The sequence below is a fragment of the Mus musculus genome, chromosome 16, assembly GCF_000001635.26.
Source record: "Mus musculus strain C57BL/6J chromosome 16, GRCm38.p6 C57BL/6J".
Classification (NCBI taxonomy): Eukaryota; Metazoa; Chordata; class Mammalia; order Rodentia; family Muridae; genus Mus; species Mus musculus.
Window position 1 is genome coordinate 35,573,672 of NC_000082.6, and position 9,491 is coordinate 35,583,162.

General features: G+C 50.7%; 1 protein-coding gene across 7 annotated transcripts in view; it reads left to right on the forward strand.

Annotated features, from left to right (window-relative positions):
• Positions 1-9,491, forward strand: part of Sema5b (sema domain, seven thrombospondin repeats (type 1 and type 1-like), transmembrane domain (TM) and short cytoplasmic domain, (semaphorin) 5B) — a 123,108-nt gene that overhangs the window by 32,518 nt on the left and 81,099 nt on the right. The window lies entirely within an intron of this gene.

The following is a 9,491-nucleotide window of genomic DNA, read 5'->3' on the forward strand; positions in this document are numbered from 1 at the left end:
ATTTTCTATTATTTGGTTTTGTAAGAACTAAATCAGCCTGGGACCTCCCACTAGCCTCAGGTGGATCTTGTCATGGCAGACATTTGTCTCCTGAGCAAAAGGTCCTTTGCCAAGAGACTGAGAACCTTGTCCTCACTGTGTGCACCTGCCTTCTTGGCATCTACCTTCAACCTCCCTCCTCCCTCCTCCCTCCTCCCTCCTTTCTCCTCCCTCCTCCCTCCTTCCCTAGCTCCATTAAGTCTTCCAGGAGGCTGCTCATCTGTTCCTTTCATTAGTTAACTTTGCTCCTCTTCCTTAGAGCTGGGGAATATATTTGCAGCCTTCTTTTAAAGGCAGATTTTGGGGCCATTCCAGAGGTCCTGCTCCAGGGTGCCCACGTGGAGGTCCAGAGCCTGCATGCCACCTGCTGCTGGTGCCATAGCCCAGTCATTAGCTCCATGAATCCTGTCTCAGTGCTCCCCTCAGGGAGGAGGGGTAAGGGCTTGCTGTCCCCACTCTCAGGGGACCTGAGGCTTATTAGCTTGTCATACAGCTGGGCGCCATCTGGCTCAGGTACACATGCTATCATCCATGGTGGGTTCTTAGAAATGTGCTTAAAATTTCACTCACGTTTTCTTGCATGCCTCAACTCCTTTGGAGAGCGGTTGGTGGTAGAGGCTGAGGGGTGGCATTTCCTTCCCTTGGGAAAGTAGTGGCATGGGAAGGGGCCCTTGGCAGATCCCCTGGGCCTCTGTTGTGAGCGTCAAGCCCATACTCCATCACCAGCTGCTGTGTGACCTTGGCTGAGTCACTTAACCCTCATTTGATTTTACTTTCCTGGTTTGTAACACAAGGGTTGGGCAGGTTTAAAGTTGCCTTTCTACTTTAAAGTCTGCAAGTCCATGAGCCTATTTAATTGTGCTGACAGCTTTAGAACAGCTAATTAATGAGAGTTTAGTGGAAACACAATTAAGTGATAATGAAGGCCTTAGAAGTACATCTCTACTTCTTGTAATGAGTTGAGCCGATGAGACTGCAAGTGTGCTTTCAATGAATGGGGCCCTGAGAAGAGGGACAAAGAGCCACAGTCTCCTACCCTCCTACCTGAAGGGGGACTGAAGGAGGCCAGGAGTTAGGAACAAAGTCACACATCAGAGGAAGTAAAGTGGCTGACTGTCCTCCATTAATGAATCCACTGACAGGAAAGGGCTAGGGACGAAATTTCTACAGGAGAGGATGGGGGTGACTCTGTCATGGTCCGCTAACATCTGTAGCATCGTTACGTGTTCTTCCACCCAGTGAGATAGATGTCTGGCTAGTGAGAGACCAGAGATGAGAGAGAGAGAGAGAGAGAGAGAGAGAGAGAGAGAGAGAGAGAGCACATAAACACATATGCATGCTTATGTTTTACTGGGATTCAACCTTATTCATATTGGGTGAGCACTTTGCTGCGGAAGCACGGGCTAGTCCTCTTTTTACTTTTTGTTTTGAGATAGAATCTCACCCAGTTGCTCAGTTTGACCTTAAACCTATTGGTCCAGCCTAAGATGGCCCCAACTTTCGCATCTTCATGTCTCAGGCTCCAGAGTCCCTGGAATTATAGGCCTGTGCCACTGAGCTGAAATTGGAACCCCATGACCAGTTTAATGATAAGACATGGAGTTTTGAGTCTGTGTGTATCCTGGGTCAAGAGTTAATATGAGAGACCATGATTAACCTGGGCTTCTGAATCCTGCTTGGTGTCCGGGAAGGGCAGGGTCTCTTACTCCGGTGCTGGAGACCATGAGCTTGTGAACTTCTCAAGGATTCTCAAGGACTGCTTGTAACTTTGGCTGCGGGGACCTTCTCAGGGAAATGGGGCAGAAGCATTATGCAGAAATGCAGTCTCTCCGCTGCAGAGGAAGGGAGGAGGAGAGAGCATTTGTCTGGGTCTTGCCCTAGAAATGCTTCAAGTAATAAAATCAGGATGGCTTAAGAAATCCATTACCCCCCTGGGCCTCCCACTGCCACCGTGAGCCCTGGAGGAGGTGGGGGGGGGGGGGAAGAGGCCTGAGGACTGGCCAGGTCATGTGGCTCCAGACTCCTCTCCTGTACTACAGGGGGTGAGGTGAGGAGATCCTGAGGCCCCATCAGCTCTGATCTCAAGTGGGTCTACAGTACATCATTGGTGGAGGGAGGGGGAGGGGAGGGGTTGCAGCGGGGATGGTAAAAGCAGAGGGGAGTTGGGGGATAGAGGAAAGAGCCTGGCAGGAAGAGAGAAGCCCTTGGGGCTCCTAGTCTAGCTCTGCCACTCACATGGCTGTGACCTTGGGACAATTAGGCCCTGTGGATCCTGGCTCCTACATGTGAGAATGGAGATGTTAACACATCCCTGTGGGAAGGCACATGAGCTGGCTGCAAACCATAGAGTGCCATACAATGTGCCATAGGGAATTTACCAGACTCTGGGCCTCAGCAGAGGGGAAATGCTACTTTGCCTGCCAATGTAAATAAAGGAGGGATTACATGACCTGAAGGTAAACTGAGGAAAAAACAAACCCCTCCCTTGGTGATGTATTTGCCTGCCCTCCAAGAGTCAGAGTAGCGAACCTCTTCTGCATCTCTGGCTGAGGGGCCTTCACCAGGCAAGCCACAGAGCCATGGGAGGCTGGATGTCACTCAGGTCCCCTCCTAGGCCCACAAGGGGCAAGGAGCAGTCCTGGTGTATTAGGGTTCTCTGAAAGCACAGACTGAAAATGTGTCATAAAAGGATTTCTTAAATCAGCTGATGTCAAAATAGTACCAACAGCTGCCTCTCGCCCAAGTGGCTGAGAACCCTGTAGTTGAAGCATCCTCAGTGTGGTACCAGAAACCTAGAGGCTCCTGGAGAGCCATGGTCCCTAGTCCACAGTGGAAAGTGAGACTGCAGCTGCTTCTGCTGTGATTGAAAGAGTCCGCACAGATAGGGTAACTTAAGAGGGAGGGCCAGTTGAGCTAATCTTCCTTTCTCCACACTCTTTCAAAATGTGAACTGCTGTAGAAGGTGCTACCAGTGTTTGGGGTGGGTCTCCCCACATTGCTTAGGTGATCAGGGCAATGCTATAATCAAGGCTCCCTACTCATAGGATTCTAATTATACCAACTCAACAGTAAGACCAGCCATCATACTTGAGTTTTTAGCTCTCAATGGATTCCTCAACTTCTGTGGGACTTAAAACCCTTAAATAAAACAAACAAACAAACAAACAAACAAACAAACAAGCAATCCCAGCACTTGGGAGGCAGACGAAGGTGGATCTCTGAGGTCGAGGCCAGCCTGGTCTACAGAGTGAGTTCCAGGACAGACAGGGCTATATACAGAGAAACCCTGTCTTGAAAAAACAAAACAAAACAAAACCCTTAAATAGTTGAGGAAGCTGGTATGCGGGGGGGTGGGTGGGGGGGGGTGTTGGGGGAGGGGCGTCAGTCATTTTCTGAACTACTACAGAACACCTGACAAACACAATGTAAGGGAGGGAGGGTTTCTTTGGCTCAAGGTTTAAGGGTACAGACCATGGTAGTGGGGGAGTCATTGGAACAGCAGCTTGAGGCAGAGGGTCCCACTGCATTCGCTGTCAGGAACCAAGAGAGAGATGAATGTTACTATACAGTCTACTATCTCCTTTTTATTCAGTCCAGGACTCCAGGTCATGGGATGGTGCCAACCACCCATCGGATGGTGCCAACCACATGGGTTAGTTAGTCTTCCTTGGTCTGTAAACCTTTCTAGAAACACTCCAACAGACCCACAGAGAGGTGTGTTCTCATGGTGGTTCTAAGATCTGTCAAGTTCGCCCTTTGGCCATCACTGGGGTCTCGGTAAAACCATGTGACAAAATCTGAGATCAAAAGAAGAAAGGACGAGAAAGTCGAAAGAGAAAACTCTGGATCAAGGACATACTGGAAAGCCTAGATAGGCTCCTAGTCCTTCCTTGTGTTATTGTGCCTGGATCACATCTTGGCATGAGGCAAGGCCAAGGTGGAGAGGCACAGGGCTGGGGTCAGGGCAGCCGGCTCCTCTGGCAGGCTAGATTTATGATTTGGCTGAGCCCGGGGAGAGACGGAGCCTGCAGCCATCCAGGCCATGAAAAGCAGCCCAGTGTTTCTTGGAGGAGCCTCAGTGCCAAAGGCGGGGGCATCCATCTGGCCTCTCTGTGTAGTACATTTGTCACCCTGGAGCTCAGGGCCTGGCTGGCCTCCCTTCTGCCTTCTAAAAGCATTAAGGCCAGCTCCTTCCTCGTCAGCCCCTGGTTAGAGCTACAGCTCTAACAGGTACTGTGAATGGGTCTGTTGCCTACCTAGGGACTCTTCATGATAGCCATCCAAGCCTGTGTCTCCCTGGGCTTTAAAAGCTCAGCATGAGAGGGTGCAAGGCTTTCAGAGACAGCTAGTACTGTAGTTTCGCACTGTACCCCAGTTCTGCTACAGATAGGGGGGAAAAAGAGTTGAAGTCTGCATATCTGACCTTATCATTTTGAAGAGGAGAAAACAGAGGGGTTGAAAAGACCAGCAAGCCACCCCATGTTGGGAGCATTGGAACTGGAACTAGAACTGTGGCTTCCTGCCTCCGCAGCCAGATCTCCCCATAACTAGCTGCCTCTTGCTCATAGTCAACTCCTCTTGCCCAGCTCAGCTGTGCTACTAAACTGTCTCACTTTCTTCTTTTCTGAGAAGCTTCAGGAAGGACTCACACATGGCTCAGGCTTGAGGTAAGCTCTGTGGTCACCTGCTGGGGGAGGGGAGTGCACCTCTAGGCCCAGGCCCTTAGTGAGGTGCACCTCTAGGCCCAGGCCCTTAGGGGGCTGCACCTCTAGGCCCAGGCCCTTAGTGGGTGCACCTCTAGGCCCAGGCCCTTAGGGAGGTATACCTCTAGGCCCAGGCCTTTAGTGGGGTGCACCTCTAGGCCCAGACCTTTAGGGGATGCACCTCTAGGCCCAGGCCCTTAGTGAGGTGCACCTCTAGGCCCAGGCCCTTAGGGAGGTGTACCTCTAGGCCCAGGCTCTTAGACAGTGGCTGCCCTTCTCTTCCAGGACCTTTGTGTGTGGGGAGGGATGTAGAGTTTCTTGCCGAATGTAGGACATTTCCTTTTCTCTGTTTGGTCTCAGGAGCCCAGCCCTCATCTCTTGAGGCCGTAGTCTGTCCATGTTGGTTTTGTATGTGCTTCCTCAGCTGCCCTCATGGCTCTTGCCCCATGTTCTTAGAAAAAGTCCAGACTAATGTGTCTTAGGGTGAGGGGCTCCCTCCACCCCTGGAACTCCTTGCCCTTGCACTCAGAGCCCCCAAGCCCTTGGGTTCTCTTTCCCAGCTTCACTTGCTCTGTTTTATGTTCTGTCTCTGTTTCTGGGCTCATTTCCTCTCCCTGGACGTATAAACACAGTGGCTTGGCTATTCATCAATGCTTCGACTTCCTAGAGCGGGGCCCTTAGGTGTCTGTCTGTTTGGCATCCTATGTAGCCCAGGCTGACCTGGAGCTCCCTATGTAGCTAAGGATGATTTTGGATTTCCTGATCTTCCTACCTCTAGCTTCCAGGCTGGGATTATAGATGTGTGAAACTGTGCCTGTTCTTACGTGGTGGGCGGGAAACTAGCCCAGGGCCTCATGTGAGCTAGGCAACCATTCTACTTTCTGAGATACATGTACAACTTCACTACTCTAGCTGCTCATAGCCTCCCTGGAGGCCTCCTTCCCACAGGAGCAGCCACACGTGGACTCTAGCATTTCCTAAGGCCAAACCTGCTGGGTTGTTGGTAGCTTGACTCATCCCATTTGACCATCCTACAAACTAGATACATGAGAGTCTAGTTTTCTGTTTACTCGACACAAACTAGGTCATCTGGGAAGAAGGAACCTTAACTGGGAAAACACCCATTGGCCAGTAGGTAAATCTGTGGGGCATTTTCTTGATTAGGTATTGATGAGGTAGAATTCGGTCCACTGGGGGCGGTGTCATCCCTAGGCAGGTAGTCTTGAGTTGTATAAAAAAGCAGGCTGAGCAAGCCACAGAGCAAGCCAGTGAGCAGTGTTCCTCATGGGCGTTCCTGCTCTGACGTCCCTTCATGGTGAACTGTAAACTGTAAGCTGAATTAAGTTCTTTTCCTCCCTCAAATTGCTTTTGGTTTTGGTCTTTACCACAGCAGCAAAGCAAACTTGGACAGATTCCCACTCTGTACAGAACAGATGAGAGACTCAGCACCCTGTTTAAGATCATGCACTAAGTGTACTGTGCTCATTCTGCCTAGTTGGTGAGCCTAGGCAGTTCCCTGGTACAGAGCTGCTGGGTCTATCTAGCTCATGACCCTTAGACCTGGGCTGGCACTGATGGTGGTGATCTGTCCTGGGATACTCATCGCAATACCAAATACCTCACCCCATTGCTACCTCCTTTCCCATTTCTCCCTACAAATCCATCAACACAAACCGAACTGGCTGGAAACTAGATAAAAGATAGGCAGCAGCCTGCTGCTTTCTAGGCTAAGAGGGACTAAGTAGTTTTGACTTACTAAGCCACGGCCATTTCCCAAGGAGCACAGTTTTAGAGACACAGATGGTGTTCTGGTCTTCTCCAAAATAAGAAGGTGGCTAATCTCACAGGAGAATGTGAAAGCAAGGGCTATATGGCATTTCCTCCATGGTTTTCCCTAGGCCCGACCTCTTCAGCAGGCATTGTATGCACAGCTGGAATCCCTACTCTTTCCTCTTTCCTGGGATTATCAGGGCCAGGAGCCAGGTAAGTCAGGTGGATGCTCTGCTCCTCCTCTGGCCCAGGATACTTATAACCAGGGAAGAGGCATATGGCTCTAGGCAGAGCAGACACAGAGACACTTTGGGACTGACCCAGAATGGGCACCAGGCAAGGGGTAGTGTGTGTAAAACGCAAACAGAAAAGAACCCGACTGGAGCAAGAAGGATCTGCACTGGGGGGGTTTTGGAAAATGCTACTTCTTCCAAGTTGTTCCCTGAGAATGTTCAGTAGAGGGGGCTGGCTGCTGACAACATCTACTGTCTGGGAGGCAGGAGCAAACCAGTGGCATTGTCACCCTCAGGCGGGGCAGGGGGTAGGGGAAAACATACTGAGCCATCTGCTTGGTCTAGAGTCTGGGTATCTAAGGGAACCTATCACTGGACTCAAAAACAGCAGAGAGGTTTCAGATGGAGATTAGAGAGGGGCCACACACTTATCTTCTTCTTCTCTAGTACATACAGATAAAGATACAGACACAGACAGACAGGCAGACAGACAGACAGACAGACAGACACACACACATAGACAAACACAGACACACACAGACACATACACACAGACACACACACACACATAGACACACACACAGAGAGACACAGACACACATGTAAACACACAGACAGACACAGACGGACACAGACACACAGACACAGACAGACAGATACACAGAGACAGACAGACAGACACACACATAGACAAACACAGACACACACAGACACAGATATACACACAGACACAGATATACACACAGACACACAGACACACACATAGACAGACACAGACACAGACAGAGACAGACAGACAGACAGACAGACAGACAGACACACACACACACACACACACACACACACACACACACAGCCCTGGGTCTCCCTCTCTCTGCCTATGTTTCCCATCCCTGCTTCCTGGTGCAGCTAAAATGCTGTCTTTTCTGGAATGAGCAAAGCACTCTACGAGGATAAGACATCTTTAACCACCCCCGGGCTGCCTTTGAGGAAACTCCAGAGAGGAGGCCAGCCCTTGGTGAGGTGGCCCAGGGCCTGGCCAGCTGGGAGAACAGCCCAGGAGCTGGCGACTGGTGTGCCACTATTGAGATTTGAGAGCTGTTTGCAGCGCTTTTGTGTAGCTCTGGGAGCGAGGCCGGGCAGTGTGAGAGACAATTGAAGCTGTTCAGGGCTGGCTCCAGCACTGTGTCTCGCTTTCCCTGGGGCTGGACTCATCCACTCAGATCTGCCAGGCAGGATGGAGATGGTTTTTTGCTGATGCCACTTGAATGCAGTAACCTGGATCGATTTTTACAGGCAAATGTTTTCCCTCTGATCAGCAGACCCGTCCTTGCTCCCCTGGGCTGAGGCCTGTTGGCAGGCCCTGAAGCTCAGTCCCCTGTCTGCTGCTCTCTGGGACCTGGGGGTCCTTGTGTGGTCACATCCCTGGTCTGACTCTAGGTTTGAGGTGGATTCTGAGCTCTGCCTCTGTGGGTGGGTGGCCATCCAGGCTGGTATGCCCAGAAGTCCATCTCCTGTCTGCCATGTCTTTTCCAACCAAGTCCGAGCTGCTCATGTTGGGTACGGGCACAGATGTCCCTTTCTGCACTTGTTGGCTGTGCCCACCTGAATCACACAGACATCATCCACAGAGAGTGCGTGTGACTTGGCTTTGTGCTGAGCGAATGGGGGGAACCTGGGGAAGACAGCCCTCGTGGGCTGAGGAGGTAGGATGCTGGGGTGGGTGGGGTCTGCAGCTTACTCTCTGGAGTAAGGATCCAGAAGGGAGTGTTTCTTCCACTTCTCTCTTCCTGGTTGTATATAAATGCATCTTAAAATGTATGGAGGGGCTTGGGGAGATGGCTCAGCAGTTAAGAGCATTGACTGCTTTCCTGGAGGACTTGGGTTCGAGTCCCAACACCTACATGGAAGCTCACAACTGTCAGTAGCTTCAGTTGTGCATGGACCAGGCAGGCACGTAGTTCATATACATATGGGAAGGCAGAATACCTGTGCACACAAAGTAACTACATCTAAATAAAAGTGCAGGGAGGTATGACTGCACCAACAAGCCCTGACTCACAATGCTCTTAGGTTTTGGAGCCAACATGGCCGGCCCTATTCCAACAAAGCAGTTCTCCTTTAAAGACTGGAGGGAAGAATGAGAGTTAGCACTTTCCCAGGCTGTGGCTCTCCACCCTCCACCATGACATCACCATCCCAAAGAAGCCATTGAAAAGGTTTCTGCCCTTCTGCTCGCTTCCTCCCAGGCTTCTTTTTGCTTCCCTGGAAGGTTAAGTTGCCATCAGGCTGAAGGGACAGGCCTCAAAATCATCTTTATTTTTTTTTCTAAACTGACAAATCTCATCTGGAATATATATAAAATAATACAAGATATGACTGGGGGGAGGTGCTACAGTTTTGGGACTTGGGCTCTTTTACAGCTGTGCCGCTACCCCCATCCTTGGATGGATGGCTGTTTCCAGGTTGGGTTGTCTCTAGACAGATAGAGGTCTCAACGTTGTTGTGCGGAGTGACTTGGGCTTCCTGTATCCTTCCATGGCTCTCCTGTCTTTCACCTTCACGGTGCCAGGAGGACAAGCTGTCTAGTTTTCTGTGTGTGTCTGTGACCCTGCCTTCTCTCGTGAGTATGCTTTGCTGGGTTGCCAGCAGTTTTGTATGATGAGTGTTTTAGACAAGATAACCTCTGAGGTCCCACTGGGAACAGTTCCAGCTTTCCAGAGTCTCGTCGTGGGGTCAAAGTTGA